Source organism: Cebus imitator, unplaced genomic scaffold (genome assembly GCF_001604975.1).
Source record: "Cebus imitator isolate Cc_AM_T3 unplaced genomic scaffold, Cebus_imitator-1.0 Scaffold89, whole genome shotgun sequence".
In the NCBI taxonomy this organism is placed as follows: domain Eukaryota; kingdom Metazoa; phylum Chordata; class Mammalia; order Primates; family Cebidae; genus Cebus; species Cebus imitator.
This window is the reverse complement of record NW_016107404.1, coordinates 1,146,461-1,161,196: the sequence shown is the minus strand read 5'-3', so window position 1 is coordinate 1,161,196 and position 14,736 is coordinate 1,146,461. Positions and strand designations below refer to the sequence as shown.

Here is a 14,736-nt window from a genome sequence, read left to right as displayed (position 1 = left end):
TTTTTTGTTTTTTTTTGTTTGTTTTTGAGACCGAGTTGCCCAGGCTGGAGTGTAGTGGCTCAATCTCGGCTCACTGCAATATCCGCCTCCTGGGTTCCAGCAATTCTCTTGCCTCAGCCTCCCGAGTAGCTGGAATTACAGGCGTGTGACACCATGCCTGGCTAATTTTTGTATTTTTAGTAGAGAGAGGGTTTCACCATGTTGGCCAGGCTGGTCTTGAACTCCTGACCTCAGGTGATCTGCCCACCTCGGCCTCCCAAAGTGTTGGGATTACAGGTGTGAGCCACCGTGCCCAGTCCCAAATGGATTTCTATGGAACGTTTGCTATTTCTTCCATTTGTCCCTCCTTCCCTCTCCACTGCCATTATTCTCATTCAAGAACTGAGCATCTTGCGTGCAGGAGGTCCTCAGCAAAAGTTGTTTGAATAGAAGAGAGGATGTAGTTTCTCTGATATCTATAGATGGCAAATTGTATTTTGAAACCCAGATTCTTTGAATAGTCACCATATGTGACACTTTCCATTTTCCTGCTTCCAGGAAGGTCTCTCTGGAGACTTTCTGTTGGTGACTTTGGCCACTTTTACTCACACGACGAAGCAGTTCTACAGAACAGACTGCTGGCTTGCTTGTTGGCACTCCAGACCTTCTCTGTCCACTCTAGGCCAGTTGTTCCTCCTACAAACACACCCCATGAAAGCAGGGACCCCTGTGAAGGCAGGAATTGAGAAACGGGGCTTACCACTGACTATTCCCTGGGAGTTAAACAGTCCTGCCACAGAATAGAAGCTCAGTAAGTGTTTGTGAAATACATTCGGTCAATGAATAAGAAGCCTTTCTTTTATTTTTCTAACTATCCTGTTCCTTCCCATTTTGCCCTACATCACGAAGGGAGACTTTCCAACTTATCAAAGTTTCACTGTCCTTTGAAACTTCTTCAAAGTTTACTCTTCATATAACATTGACTTTAAAGTCTAGACAACCAACCCTAATTGTGCAAAATCCTGTTTTATGCCTACATTGCCATGCCACGTGTGTTAGACTGGGCTCAGCAGGAGGTGGTATGTCTTGGTTCTGGTCCTGACTGGACTTCTCCAGACGTTAGCTCCCTTATTCTGTAAATAAGCAGGTTGGGCTAGGTGATCTCTGAGATGACCTGACTTTGGTGGTAGCCTCCTTGTCATTAGGGACTGTATCTTTTATTTTTACTGCATTTTTCCACAAGTACTAGCATGGCCCACACTAGTGGTCAGTAAATATTCAGTCTAGCTGCTTTGGTATATTGTGAGGACTGACAGTTCAACACAATCATGGTGACTTTGCACAAGCAGGGGCATTTCTAGGCAGGTAAGAGAGAAAACATTGTCCTCACAACGGGTCCTCTGGTGCTCTGTGCTGACCTCTCATGCCTGACACCATTGGCTAAAATGTTTACAGAGGAACCAGCCTCTTTGGTTTGAAAGGCATTTTTTCTGGATGGTCCTGAAGGCTGGATATTATTTCTCTCCCCAATCCTTCCTACCCCCAAAAGACCTGCTCTGCCAAGGAGAAGCTGAGATCACAGGGAAGAAGGCAGCCAGACTTGGGAATTGATGAAGAAACAAACAAAAAATCCCCTTTGCCTGGAGTTGAGGAGCAGTTCTGGTTCCAGACACCCATGTTGAGAAACTTGAGCAGTAGAAAACCCCATGGGGGACAGGGAAGGCGACTCACAGGCCACTCAAGCCTGGGGTGTGGGGGGTGTTTGGGTTGGCTCCTGTGTCAGACCTCCTGGAGTGAGGACGGAGCAGGGCTGAGCACTGGCCACTGCTGCCTGTCTCTGTTTCTCTTTCCATTTCTGCCCCAGTGTTGCTTAAGCCAGCAGCAATTTAGATAGAGCCCAGTGAGCTACTTCTCACCCTTAGCAGGCCCAGAATGAGGTCCTTCCTTGAGAACCACCTGTTAATTCAGTCTGCTGACTGTCTCACCATTGTTTTTTTCTGCTATCTTTGCATAGAGAGGACATATGAGTGACTTCAAATAACCTAGCATAGGACTAACAGGGACAGCCCCATAAACCTGTTTCCTTTATACCTTAGCTTTGCTGGTGGGACTCAACTTTTTCTCCCTTGAAGAAAGGAAATGAATATGTTGATCATTGTTGGCACAGAAAGAGAGAGAACTAAATTCCTGGCATTTTGAGAAGAGATGCTACCAGCCTCTTCTTCCCTGGGGCTGAGTGAGATCTTGCCTGGAGACAGGTGGATGGAAAGGATGGTGTCTGTATTTCCTAGAAGAGTAGCCAGGATTGCAGTGCAGGAAAGGGCTTGGAGGCCAGTGGTCTCTCTCCTGGTCCTTTCCTAGGCTAGGAAGTGTAGGCTTAGGGTGTCACTGCTTTGGAAGTCAGATCTCTAGTTAGAGTCCATCTCACCTCTCCAATTCAAGCTGACTCCATTAATTTTTCCGGGGAGTCTAGTGGATGCCTTCATAGGGCTGGATTTTCCCAGCAGGCTGAAACTTAGGGCCTATTAAGAGGGAATATGGAAAAGTTGCTGACGGTCCTTACACATGCTGATGACTCAGTCTGAATCCTCTGAAATCTAAGTCTCTCCAGATGTTGACCTCAGCTGGGAGGTGGGGACCTTTTACCCTGTTCACATGCACACCCTGTCATCTCTACTGTTGCTGCTGCTGCTGTTCAAATAGGACAAAGGGCTTGGGGACAGGCTGGAGAAGGGGAAAGTGGCTGAGAGACTTGCCGACGTACCTCACCAAGGGGCAGAGCTCTCTGAACTCAGAACACATTCACTGTCTTTAGCAGGGAATTAAAAAGAGGCCAGAGATCAAGGCCAAGGGGTAGTTTGCAGAGCGAAAGGGAGGAAGGATCTTAAGTCCATTCACCTTTTTTCATCCAGTTGTGGAGGTACAGGGGGCATCTTGGTTCTGAGGATGGTCTGGAGTCTGCCTGGAGATGTGGTGGCGTTCTTTTCCATTTTTCCATCAGGCTTCTCTCCTATTCTTTCTGCTGCATTCTCAAATCGTTTTTTCATAAACAATTTCTGTTTTTTCAGGAGGAGAGAGATTGGGCGCTGAAAGTGGGAGATTTATCACAAGAGCAGGGGTCACGGGAGGCACTTAGGGGCCACCTTGTCCTGCTCCTTTGGAGCCAAGAGGCTTATCTCAGGGGCTGCACCTGGGCAGTGGAAGAGCCAGGACAGAGACAAGATTGCTGAACCCAGGTCAAGGACTCCCCGCCGCACCTTGGTGCCTTCCCTACTTGACTTAAAAACGAACCTGTCAGCCTGGCGTGGTGGCTCACGCCTGTAATCCCAGCACATTGGGAGGCCAAGGTGGGTGGATCAACTGAGGTCAGGAGTTTGAGACTAGCCTGGCCAACACAGTGAAACCCGGTCTCTACTAAAAATAGAAAATATTAGCTGGGCGTGGTGGTAGGCACCTGGAATCCCAGCTACTCGGGAGGCTGACACAGGAGAATCCCTTGAATCCTGGAGGTGGAGGTTGCAGTGAGCTGAGATCGTGCCAGTGCACTTCAGCCTGTGCTACAGAGTGAGACTCCACCTCAGAAAAAAACTCCCCAAAAACAAACCTGTCCTTGAGTGTCCACTCTATTTGCCTTTTCTCTCATGTATGCCCTGCTGTGATCACAGTGAAGGAACCTAATTTTAGAAAAAAGTAGTTTGGAAAAAAGTAGTTCTTCTTAGAGCAGGGCATGAATCTGGAGGAACTCTGGACAACTTTCAAGTTCTCATTTTGAGAGCATTCAAATTTTCATTTGCTTTTAGTTACTTTTGGACTTTTGAAAATTGACGACTTCTGTTCCTTTTGTCTTTCCAAGTCCCACTAAGAAAAAAACTACATGGTATAATGGTACATAAAGAAAATCCAAATTGTATGCTTCAGAGCTTTCTAAATAAAGTTCTAAATAAAGTTTTCACATTGACCACTAGCTACTAACCTGCCTCTATTAACCTTAATCCCCATGGTAGCAAATGATGTCCTTTTCCAGAATACACTGGAAATATAATTCCCTTTAGCTGTTAAGATAAAAGCTGGGCTGCAGCCTAGGGTGTTAGAAAAGGGTGTTATGGTACAAAAATATCACACATATTAAAATCATTTGGCCGCATGCGGTCAAGAATAAAGTGTTTTAATCCATCTGCCGCCTGGAGTAAGGAACTTTGAGTTGGAGAATTGCTAGAGAACAATTTTATAATAAGTAGGCCTTGAGATGAAGGGCAACTTAGACAAAGTCACAAATCACGGGCAAAGTCAGATCTCAAACCTAGATCTCTTCATCTCCAGTCCAGGCTTCTTACCACTGTGCAATGATGGACCGCAGTCGTACTTTCTGGTCTCGTTTCTTATTTTCTGTGCATTAGGTCTGCTTTTCTTTTCTCCTAGGAGCCATGTGCAGGGGACTTTGACCTCTTAAAATCATTCCATCTGCTAAGAGTCATCAGTTCATTGAGTTTTAGGACACCTGACCCTTTGAAAGGGGGGAAAGAGTTGCCACCAAGAGGGGGAATAGGACCACAGAGACAGGCTGAGGCTGCCACACGTGAAGGTCATATGGCTTCATAGTTGATGATTTCAAAGCACTGCAACCATCAGGCTGGTAGAGTGCATTGGATATAGGAGATCTGACTAACTGCACTGACCAAGGCTGGGTCAAGAGAGAGCATCACAATCAGCCCTACCTCTTTGGCTTGGGTTGCCAAACCTCTGCTTCCTGCTCTTGGTGGCGACTGAGGGAGAAGAAGAGGCAGATTGAAAGCATATTTTTACTTCATGTTGTGAAACTCTTGAGAGACAGAGCTGGCAATGAAGGCTTGCTTGACGGTGTCACTGTCAGGTTTCCCCATTGTTCTTTGGGACAAAATTCTCATATTTGCAGATCTCAAAAAGTAGATTTGGTTGTATTTATACTAAATAAGAGGAACAAAGTAGATCCTTTGCTGCTCTGTGAAATCCTAAAGTTCTGCAGTCCCAAGTGTTTAGTAACACTTCATTCTTCATTACATTCTTGTTCTGGGGGGAGCAGACAGGACTTGCCTAGAGAAATGTTCAAAGCAAAGCCTTTGTTTTTAGTAAGGACCAAAGAAAGATCCAAGTGCTTTTGAATATGGCAGTAATCAGATTTTATTAGTCAAGAAATTCCAGATACTATGCAGCTTTATTTATTTATCTTTTGGTGAGGAGGAAATGTGGTAGGTCATACCATAGAGATGTTCTGAGGATTTAGTAGAGACTGTGTCACCATCTTTGTTTTCTAAGATGACTGTGACAATGAAAATGCACTTTCTTCATGCTGCAAGAGAGGAAAGAAAAAACTGAGGCTAAAAAAGTCTCCAGGTAGAGTGGGAGAGTCTCAGGAAGTTCTTCAGGTGGGCACACAAGGCTAACTTGACATTTCCCAAATTTTCCCTTATGATTTTGTTACCTCTTTAACTCTGGTTTGGCCTAGCTTACTTGCTACTTCCTGTGACATCTGCTTTCCTGTGGGTGTGACTAGCTGGGGCTGCTGTTGTGGGCAGTAAAGGAATTTACCAAGACAGTCATAGGTAAAGAAAGGCAGATTTATTAGAAGAAGTATGAAGCTATGTTGCAAGAAAGCAATGGGCAGCACAGCAGAGAAGGGGCTGTCTGCAAAAGGGCAGAGGCTGGAGGGGACTTTTATAGGGTCTATATGTAGAATGAGGTTGTGCTGCTGGAGCTATGTGGGGAAGGAGGTCATTGTGCCCACAGATTGTTTGTGTTTAGCCATTTCTCTGAACAGTTGTTCATTGTTCTCCCCCAACCTGGGGCCATCCCTTCCCCATCTTGTGCCCCTTCCTTGTTGTTACTTACTAGGACTCCACATTCTCCAGATAAAAAAAGTGATGTCTCCCCAGAACCAGCTACATAAATTGTGAAGTCCAATGCAAAATGTATATGCTAGCCCCTTGCTAAAAAATTATTAGAAATTTCATGGTGGTGACAGATAAGCATAAGTGTAGGATCACGGTGGGTAAGTAAGTAAGGCTGTTTGTGATGCACAGGTCCCGTGACTGTGAACCCCATCCTGTCTCTCCTGCCTCACTTAAGACACTACTGATGGCACATGCCAGATAACTAAATTGAAAAATCCCTATCTCATTCACCATTACAGACCAGGAGAGCAGGTCAAATCTCTTATTCATAATGGGAGGCTGATGAATACTTGCAAATGACTTGCTTCATACTGAGGCTGTGCCATGTGCCTGAGAATGAATTTAGCCTCTTCATTACTGGCTCCATGACCATCTCCTCTCCCCTCCTCACATACATCCTCCATCCACAGCTGGTACTGCTCCTCTCTTCATTCCTCCTACTCCAACCTGTGAGCCTTGCCAATCACTACCCGCTTTCTCCTCCTCCTCCTCGTTCTCCTTTAGTGGTGCTTTCTTCTATGCTCCTGTAGGAAACTGGCTGAGTCCCGGGGTACATGCATTTCTGCTGTATTCTAGTGTGGCTGAATGCACACATTCAGTGCTCATACTTAGTGATGGGAGATGTCAGGAGCCTGAAGGGGCTTTCCAGTCATTTGCCTGAAGATTGTATTCCTAGCTCTGAGACAGAAGGGGCCCAGCTGCAAAGAAGCTAGACCACTATGACTTGGTCTTCCCCTTTCTGGGATGTCACAAAGTCCACATGAGGTCCATCAACCAATCTACAAGTGAAGAGCTGAGCAGGGGACCTGGGATGATTTCCTACAATATTTAGTCAGACTGATTTTCTGGATCCAGGCTTCTCAAATTACCAAATGTGGACAGATCATTTTATCTCTCCCAGTCTTAAAAATCTTCATTAAGCTAAAGAGAGAAGGACTCAGGCTTAATGACAATCCTATCGTGTTGCTAACGAGGAGACTAAACACCTAGTTGGAGTTCCCCTCCTTACTGGCTCAGAGCTTCAGGAAATTGCTCAAGAGTCTACAAATACTAAACAGCAGGGCCGGGATTTAGATCAACATCTACTCAATTTTAGTGGATGTGCTCTACCTGCCGCCACAGAGGGGATGCAGAGGAAGATGGTCAGTTACCCAGAGGGTGATATCTTTGGCTTAATGTTCACCATAAAAACAGCTATCAACAAAAGACTTGAAGTCTAACTTGTTATCTATTGCAGGACAGTGCCTGTCATATGGCAAGTTCTCCAGTGATATTGAGCCATTTAACCCAAGTCAGCAATGGAGTTGGAGAAGAAGGGGTGAGTTATAAAATACTGACATGACTTATGTGGAGGTGTAAAGTTTTAATCTAGACTTCTGCTCTAAGTGAATAGCGAATGACTGCTGAGTAGATACAGGAGCAGGAAATATATGTGGACAGAAAAACCTGATTTTAGTTTTGCATAGGTCAAATGTCTACCAGACAGGTCCAATGTCCCCAAGGATGCCCTGTAGACAAATTGGATAGTGCTATCTGCAGCCCAGAAGAGCAACTGAGACTGGTGATGCAGTTTTGAGCACTGGCAAGGTAGAGTTTTGTGCGGTTGAATCTCCAGGAGCAGGTGAGATGCTCTAGAGACAAAGTTATGGGACTTATCAGCCTTTGGGTGTTTCGGAGGAGAGAGCAGGGCAAGGAGACCGAGAGAACAGAAGAAAACTCAGGAAAGAATGGTATTGAAAGTAAGGCATGCAAAACTGGAAGCCGTGATAGTGGTCAGAGCACTTTTAGGGCAACTATGAAGCGTCAGGCACTGCGTGAGCGCTCGAGGGACAGTATCTCATTTCTCTGTCCTTACCTTAGGTGATTCCTGCAGAGCATTTGGCAATCGGATTCCTGCAGAAACACAGTAGGGGGTATGGGCAGGAGTGTGGGTGGGGGAGAGATGGTGGAACTTGTTTTTCAGCAGGAGAAGGTAAGCTTCTCTCTAATCACCATCCTCTCCTTCCCTTCTCAGCCAAGCTTCTCAAAAGAAGGGCTTTTATTTAACCATTATTGCTCTGCCATTAAAAAAATGACAGGACTTCTTGCTTTCCTTGGCCCATGTTATGCACATGACCTTGAAGTCACCCCTATCTGACCTCACTCTTCTTCCTCACTGCAGCTAAGTTGGCAGTTTGGACTGACATCCCTGTCTTGCTTGTTCTTGTTATTTTTCCTTTCGGCCTTCCCTCAGGCACCTTTCACTCTGGGGTTACAGAGCCAAAATAGCTTGTTACCTACTGCAAGACCGTGCCTGCAATATGGTAAGTACTCTGGTGATGTGAAGCCATTTAACCCTCACATCAACCCTCTGAGGTGGATACCGTTATTGCCATGTTCCAGGATCCGAGTGGTTAGTAATTGTCCCAAGGTCCCCAAGCTGGTAAACAGAGAGGCTGGGGTCTTGTGTAAGAAACTGGAATAATCTTTAAATTTAAGACTGTTTCTTACATATTCTACATTTCTTGGGTCCTTAAAAATGGGCACACAGAAGATTCTCAATACATTCTTGCCTTGAGGGGTGGATCCCTATAATCTATCAAAACAAAGGTCCTCAATAAGGGTACTGTGTTTACAAACTGAGGATTTATTCAGGCTGCTTAGTGGGAGTGATGGGGAGTGGGGGATCCATGTGGATGTGTATATACCTAGTGGGTTCTCAGACATTTTAAATTACAATGGGATCCCATGACAACATGTTCTTCGCTTCCTTTTCGCCATCCCTCACACTGACCCATACCCCCATGCATGCATAGGAAAGAGCTCAAAACCACAAAGGGCCAGACATGAGGTTAGTAAGATAGCTGGAGATCCTCTATACAAATTTGGATGAAACCATCTCTAAGACAAAAAATTATGATCATAGACTCCAAGCCTTTTAGCTTAGGTGTCTGAGAGCTTTTGACGTGGAGACAACCTGATTGTGATATAGAAGTTAAGAAGAAAGTACTTAGGCAATAGTGAGGATATGGGAGTCCTCGGGGAGGTTTTCCTTTGAATGAAAAGCTGTCCCCTAAACATTTTCTTTTCTAACAAAGAGCAGCCTGTAAAATTGAGCTGCAGACATAGACAAGACAAGCAAGGTGGAAGCTTGCACAGGTGAATGCTGGCAGTTGTGCCAATAGGAAAAGGCTACCTGTAACTAGACATGATCAAAATGTCGGCTCCATCTTCCCTTCTCTTAGCCAACCATATGTGCAATAAGGAGCAGACAACACAGGGCTGGCCAAGTGGAATGCTCATTTTGCATAATAAGATTAGGGTGGAGCAACCAGCCTTCTCCACACTATGTAAATGTCACACCTGGTTGAACCAATGTATGGGCCCTATGTAAATCAGACACTGCCACCTCAAGCCTGCCAGTAAAATCTGCTGAGGTCTGCCCCAGGCCAGCTTTTCCCTTTCAGATGCCTCTATCTTGCAAGAGAGAGAGAGAGAGAGCTGATCTCGTCTCTCCTTTCTTCTGCCTATTAAACTTCCTGCTCCTTAATCCATTCCACATGTGTCTGTGTTCCTGATCTTCTTGAACCCCAGGTATTGACCCCAGACAATGATTCTGCTTCAATTGTTTTTTGACAAGGAAGAAATAGAATACATTAAGTTCAGCATCACCTATGTAGTTTAAATGCAACTCCACCTCCATCTCTTTCTTTCTCTCTCTTTCTCTTCTGCCATTGTTGCCCTCCCCAGGATTAAAACCTTAGGTCTCATGTTAAAAGAATGACAAGAGAACTGTAGCGTTCTCTGCCTCTTGGGAGTCTGTAAGAGGTGGGCTATTAGAGGGATGGTGGGGGATGCTTGGATGATCACCTCCATACCTCTACCCGACATGACCTCAACATGAAGTTGGCCTTCTTGAAGTGGGTGAATCACTACAGCCTTTGTTGAGTAGGTATGTTTGAAACCGGGCTTTTAAGGAAGAGAGGAGATGACATCTCTTGGGACCTTCCTGCCAATTTGACCCTTCTGGTTGGCACACCACCCAGAGCCACATTACTTAGGCTGGAAGCCCAGGTGTGTTGGGTTCTTCCCTCTCCCTTTATGAGGCCCACATTTCTATGATGCCAGGTGGCAGTCCTTGATCAGCCTCTGGGCTATGTCACTGTGGAGGTGGCTGGAGTCTCTTTTTTCATGAAAACTGCTGCCCAGTGAAACTTCATAAAGCAAGGCTTATCATGTCATACTTCAGTTCAATCTGAGAAGCTCATCACTGTCTACAAGATGTAGATATTTCGACTACAGTGCTTCAATTTTCATATCTCAGTCTCCAACCCCAACCTGGCTTTTTAGCCGTGTCCTTTATTATTTTCTTCATGCAACCTCCGTTCTAACCAAGCTGGGTTATTTAAAAAGTAGAAAAAGTACAGGTGTACATAGAAAATTCAGTGACTTGTACTATTTTTTTTCATCTTCACCTATTAAATTTCCATCTGTTCTTCAAGACTCAAAACAAAGACCCCTATACTCTGTGGTTAATTCTGCATTTGGTCGCATTTTATATCTACCAGATTCTGCCTGGAGATTTTTATTTGCATGGATGCCCTCTCTTCCCAGATCGCAAGCTTCTTGAAGTTGAAGCTGTATTTCTGTGGGGCTCTGGGAGACAGGGCCGGGGTAGTGGATTTAAAAAATGAGTTGGACTAGAGCTTTAAGTTCCACATTTTGGGGACTTAGAGTAGAACTTGGGGGAAGAGCAGGAGGGAAAGATTACAAAGGGGGCACAGTACAACTTACTTAATTATCTCGATTTGTGGTAATGGTTTATGGGTGTATCCCTATGTCGAAACTTATCAAAATTGTACACTTAAAATATGTGCAGTTTATTGTAGGTCAGTTATACTTCAATAGATTCATTTTAAAAGTGTCCATTGTTCAAATCCTCCCACAACAGCTCTTTCTAGAAGTAAGGCAATGGAACCAGGAATGTATGCCTAAATGTGTCAGCAGACAAAGGCTTTTTTAAAAGTGCCATACTTGTGTTTGAAAGGCAAAGAGAATTTTGCTTGGTTTCTGTAATTCGTGGGGGTTCCTGCGGGCTATCCTGATAGGCAGCCAGCTGATTTAGGGAGTCCTAGTAGGCATTTTCTTGATTTTATCCAACATCTCAGTACTGCCCCAACCACCCAACTAAGCTCTCATGTTGACTTTCAGCCATTGTGACAAGGCGCTGTCAATCATCATGTCCCTTTACCAGGAGGACCCATGTCATAAGCCACTATATAAAGGGAATGATGGGTGGACGGCTTTGGACAAATGGACTTGGGGTAGGAGAGAGGGACAACAGTGGGAGCAAAAAGATCTTGCTGTTTCAACCAAAACCTTGTGCTGACCATAGTTGAGGAACGGAAGAAGATGGTAAAAGCCTGCAGATGTAGGTGTTCAGCATGCCATCTGAAATATTCCCCACAGAGGCAAAAAGCCGGGAAATTATTTCTGAAAAGGAATGGGAAGACAAGGTATTGATGATATTTTCTGATCACAGAGGGGACTTTTAGAACTGAGGAATTGTCATCCCTGCTTGGCCAAGCTCCCAAACTGTCATTCCTTTGTCAAAAGCGAAGATCTGTGACCTTCTAAAGACTGGCCCCAGTACTTCTCTAACAATCCCTTCCCTCACTGACACCCACCCGCCAATAAAAAACAACACTCAGTTCTTTCCCTGCTCCCCCACCCCCAGTCCCTCGAAGAGCCAGGCTTTCCATGCTCATGGCTTGTCTTTTTTGTGCTGTAGAGCCTCCTCCTCATCCTGTCCACACAGTAAAGAGAGATCACACAAACCCTGGTCCTACCTCTTTGAGGTGGGACTCTCAAACTCTTTGAAGCTCTGTGTTTGATGGAATCTCTGACAGAGCTGGGAAGGACCTTATGTGAAAAACACATGGGATTTGGATTGTACATCTTTAATTTTCTTATTTGTCTCTTTAGTCAGCAGAATATGTCAATCTTTTGGTTGAAGAAGCTGCTTGAATTTGTGCTTTTCTGTAACATATGCTCTCCCACAGCCAGCACAGAGAAGGGCTTTTGGTGCAGGCCCAAGACCACCATAATCATCATTGATTATTCCTCTCCACCCCAGGGTCTCTAAATAAAACGTCTCTTCTTTCTCTGACAAAGGTGTTTTTGAGTGTTACTGTTTAGCCGAAGAGTGATGTTGGGTGACCTTAGTACCCTAGCCCTTCATGTAATCAGATGGGTGTGGTGAGTGGAGGGATTACCATGTGAGTCAGGAGGAAATATGTCGTTTACCCTTTTTTTCCTGTTTGAAAGGTTTGCTAATGACATTTGTGGTTGGGCTTTGGTTTTGGATACATTGAGATGCTTTCTGCACATAATAAGGGCTTATTTGGGTTGACAAACCACCTAAAGGCCAGTGCAGGCTGAGCCAGGTGAACCACCAGATCATCATCAGCTCATGCTTCTCATTCATTTGTTGGCAGTAATGAAGATGATTGTTTTCCTAAAACAAGCCCAGGTCATCCATCATGAAGCCCAGGAATTGTAAATGTGAGAAAGAGCAAAGGCACAATGATGTACGCTTACAATGGCATATATGCCTTTGGAATTCTTTAAAGGACAACATCCTCGGGCTTCTCCTGGTGGTATACTCTAGATATAATGTAGTGTTTGGACAATCTGGGATCAAATAATTCTTGTAGCTTTATAGAATCCCTTGTTTAATTAAATTTGAACCTTGTATAACTTAACGAAAAGTACCAAATAATCCCTCACTCCTAATTCATTACCATTAAACTGTAGAAGTTCTGCTAAGCACAACTTGCCTCCAGAATCTTTAAAACAATTTACCAGCAAGACCAAAGCTAATCTGTAAGGTTGGGGCCTCAAAACTCAATTCTCTATCTCCTCTGGAACATGAAAGATGCAGAAACTGCCTTTTTATTGTTCAGCTGACTTAGGTGGGCTCCAGGGTTTTGTCCTATTTCCTAGATGTTGACGAGCTTCTTGGGTTTCTTTGATGATTGCTTTTGCTCTTCCATCGTCACATTTGGTCAAACTCAGTGTGGGGATCTGGAGAGGTGGCAATCTATGGCTTAAAAATGTTATGGCAGGTGTTGCTGGGCGCAAAAGCAGTGTCCTGAGGTAGCGTATGTAGTAGTAATACAAGTCAATCTTGTGGTAGCAGGCTGTGGTAAGATAGCTATATCATTGGATATAAGCACGTCTCATGGTAGTAGGCCATGGTGATGGGTTACAGATACCTCTGGCTATTAACAGGCTGCGGTAACAGGTTATAAGTACGTTTGGCAGTAGTAGGCTATAGCAATGTTGTGCATACACTGGCATAGCCTCAGGGAGAAGGCAAAGATGAAGAGGTCGTAGCCCTCTCTGCTTCATTCTGGTGCAGTCCTCTACACCACCCTCACTATTTTCACTACCTTGACATAGGACATGTTTTACTATTGAATAATACCCGTGTGCCAGGTCCTGTTTACATGTCCATGTACTCTAAGAAATGTACACGCAGCATTTATATATAGTCTAAGACGTAGTCCAGGAGAAAACCAGAATAAATCTAACAGTGCCAGGAGATCTGTCTGTCACATGTTCAAACCTGAAACTTAGAAGAAAATTTTGAAATGGATAATTGTGGAGAACGTCAGGATGTGAAGCATTTGAATCTCCTGTCTAGGACATTCAATAGTTACTGATGAAAGTCTTGTATGAGGTAAGCAACCATGACCCAAGTTATACCTTCCAGCAGCTTTTGTGAGTTATGCGAGGTGGTAGGGCCACTTGAGAGAACCCCTACAGAGTTAAAGGGCCAGAGAGCACATGTTTTATTCTTTGCAGGTGGAAGCAGGCATAGTAAGTGAATGGCTCTGCCTGTGTTTTAGTAAAACCTTGCTGGATTTGGCCTGCAGGCTGCAGCTTGTCAGGCTCTGCACTAGAGGTTGTGGAATGGTTATTTCATTTATCTCAGTTGTAGCATCAAGGTAATCTGGGTCTGAATTTCATAACTGAAACAGGCAGAATGATTAACTTGCTTATGATCACACAGCTTAGGATGTGCTTGAGTTAAGACTCAAGCTATCCTACCTTCAAATGATAGGACTAGTAGGTTCTATGCCCTAACCCTACTTCCCCGTGCCCCCCAAAGACCCTTTTACCAGAATACTTTCAAAAAAAGTCATAACTTCAAAAAGTCACACAAAGGAAGAGCATATCATACCTTCAGAAAAGTCACACAAAGGAAGAGGTAGGTAGAGCTGGCTGGCAGGGTTCTATCTACCCTCGTATTCCTCCAGCCCCTGGGAGGTTGGATCCTTCTTCTTTGAGTCTCATCTAAGTGTCAACAATATGCTTCCTTTTCTTAAGACGTTCATTAACTCTTTGTGGTAGCTTGTTTCTTTTACTCGGAGGCTTCTTCCTCTTTCTAGGTGCCTTTGTGCAGTAGGCTATCTTCCTACTTGTCTTGATGGGACAAGTAGAAAGATGCCCCCAAAAGACCAGAAATCTAAAATTACCAGCCCCGCTAAGCATAAGCTTGCAAATTTGAGTCTCTCTTGCTTATTTACAACTCATGAACTAACACTTTTCTCTAGTCTTTCTGCTTTTCAAAATTTTATAGTTGTCCATTATGGTGCACTTTCAATGTATTCTCCAATTATGGTAGATAACTCTCATAACTTATGTCCAAACACAGCCCACAAATATGTTTTCTTTGACATCCTATGCAGGCCAATATGGACTGAGCAGAAAACATTTGGATTAGTTGCCACCGTGGAAAACTCAGGAGCTTTCATGTAAAATCTAGATATCTTACTTCTTGGTT

At 44.4% G+C, this 14,736-nt stretch overlaps 2 long non-coding RNA genes across 2 annotated transcripts in view; both read left to right on the top strand.

The window, feature by feature from the left end:
- Positions 1 to 14,736, top strand: part of LOC108308901 — an 84,628-nt gene that overhangs the window by 32,394 nt on the left and 37,498 nt on the right. The gene's annotated exons all lie outside the window — the stretch shown is intronic.
- Positions 11,193 to 12,054, top strand: LOC108308900. Its single transcript, XR_001827096.2, has 2 exons — positions 11,193 to 11,401; positions 11,871 to 12,054. It is a non-coding gene; the product is annotated as an uncharacterized LOC108308900 (long non-coding RNA).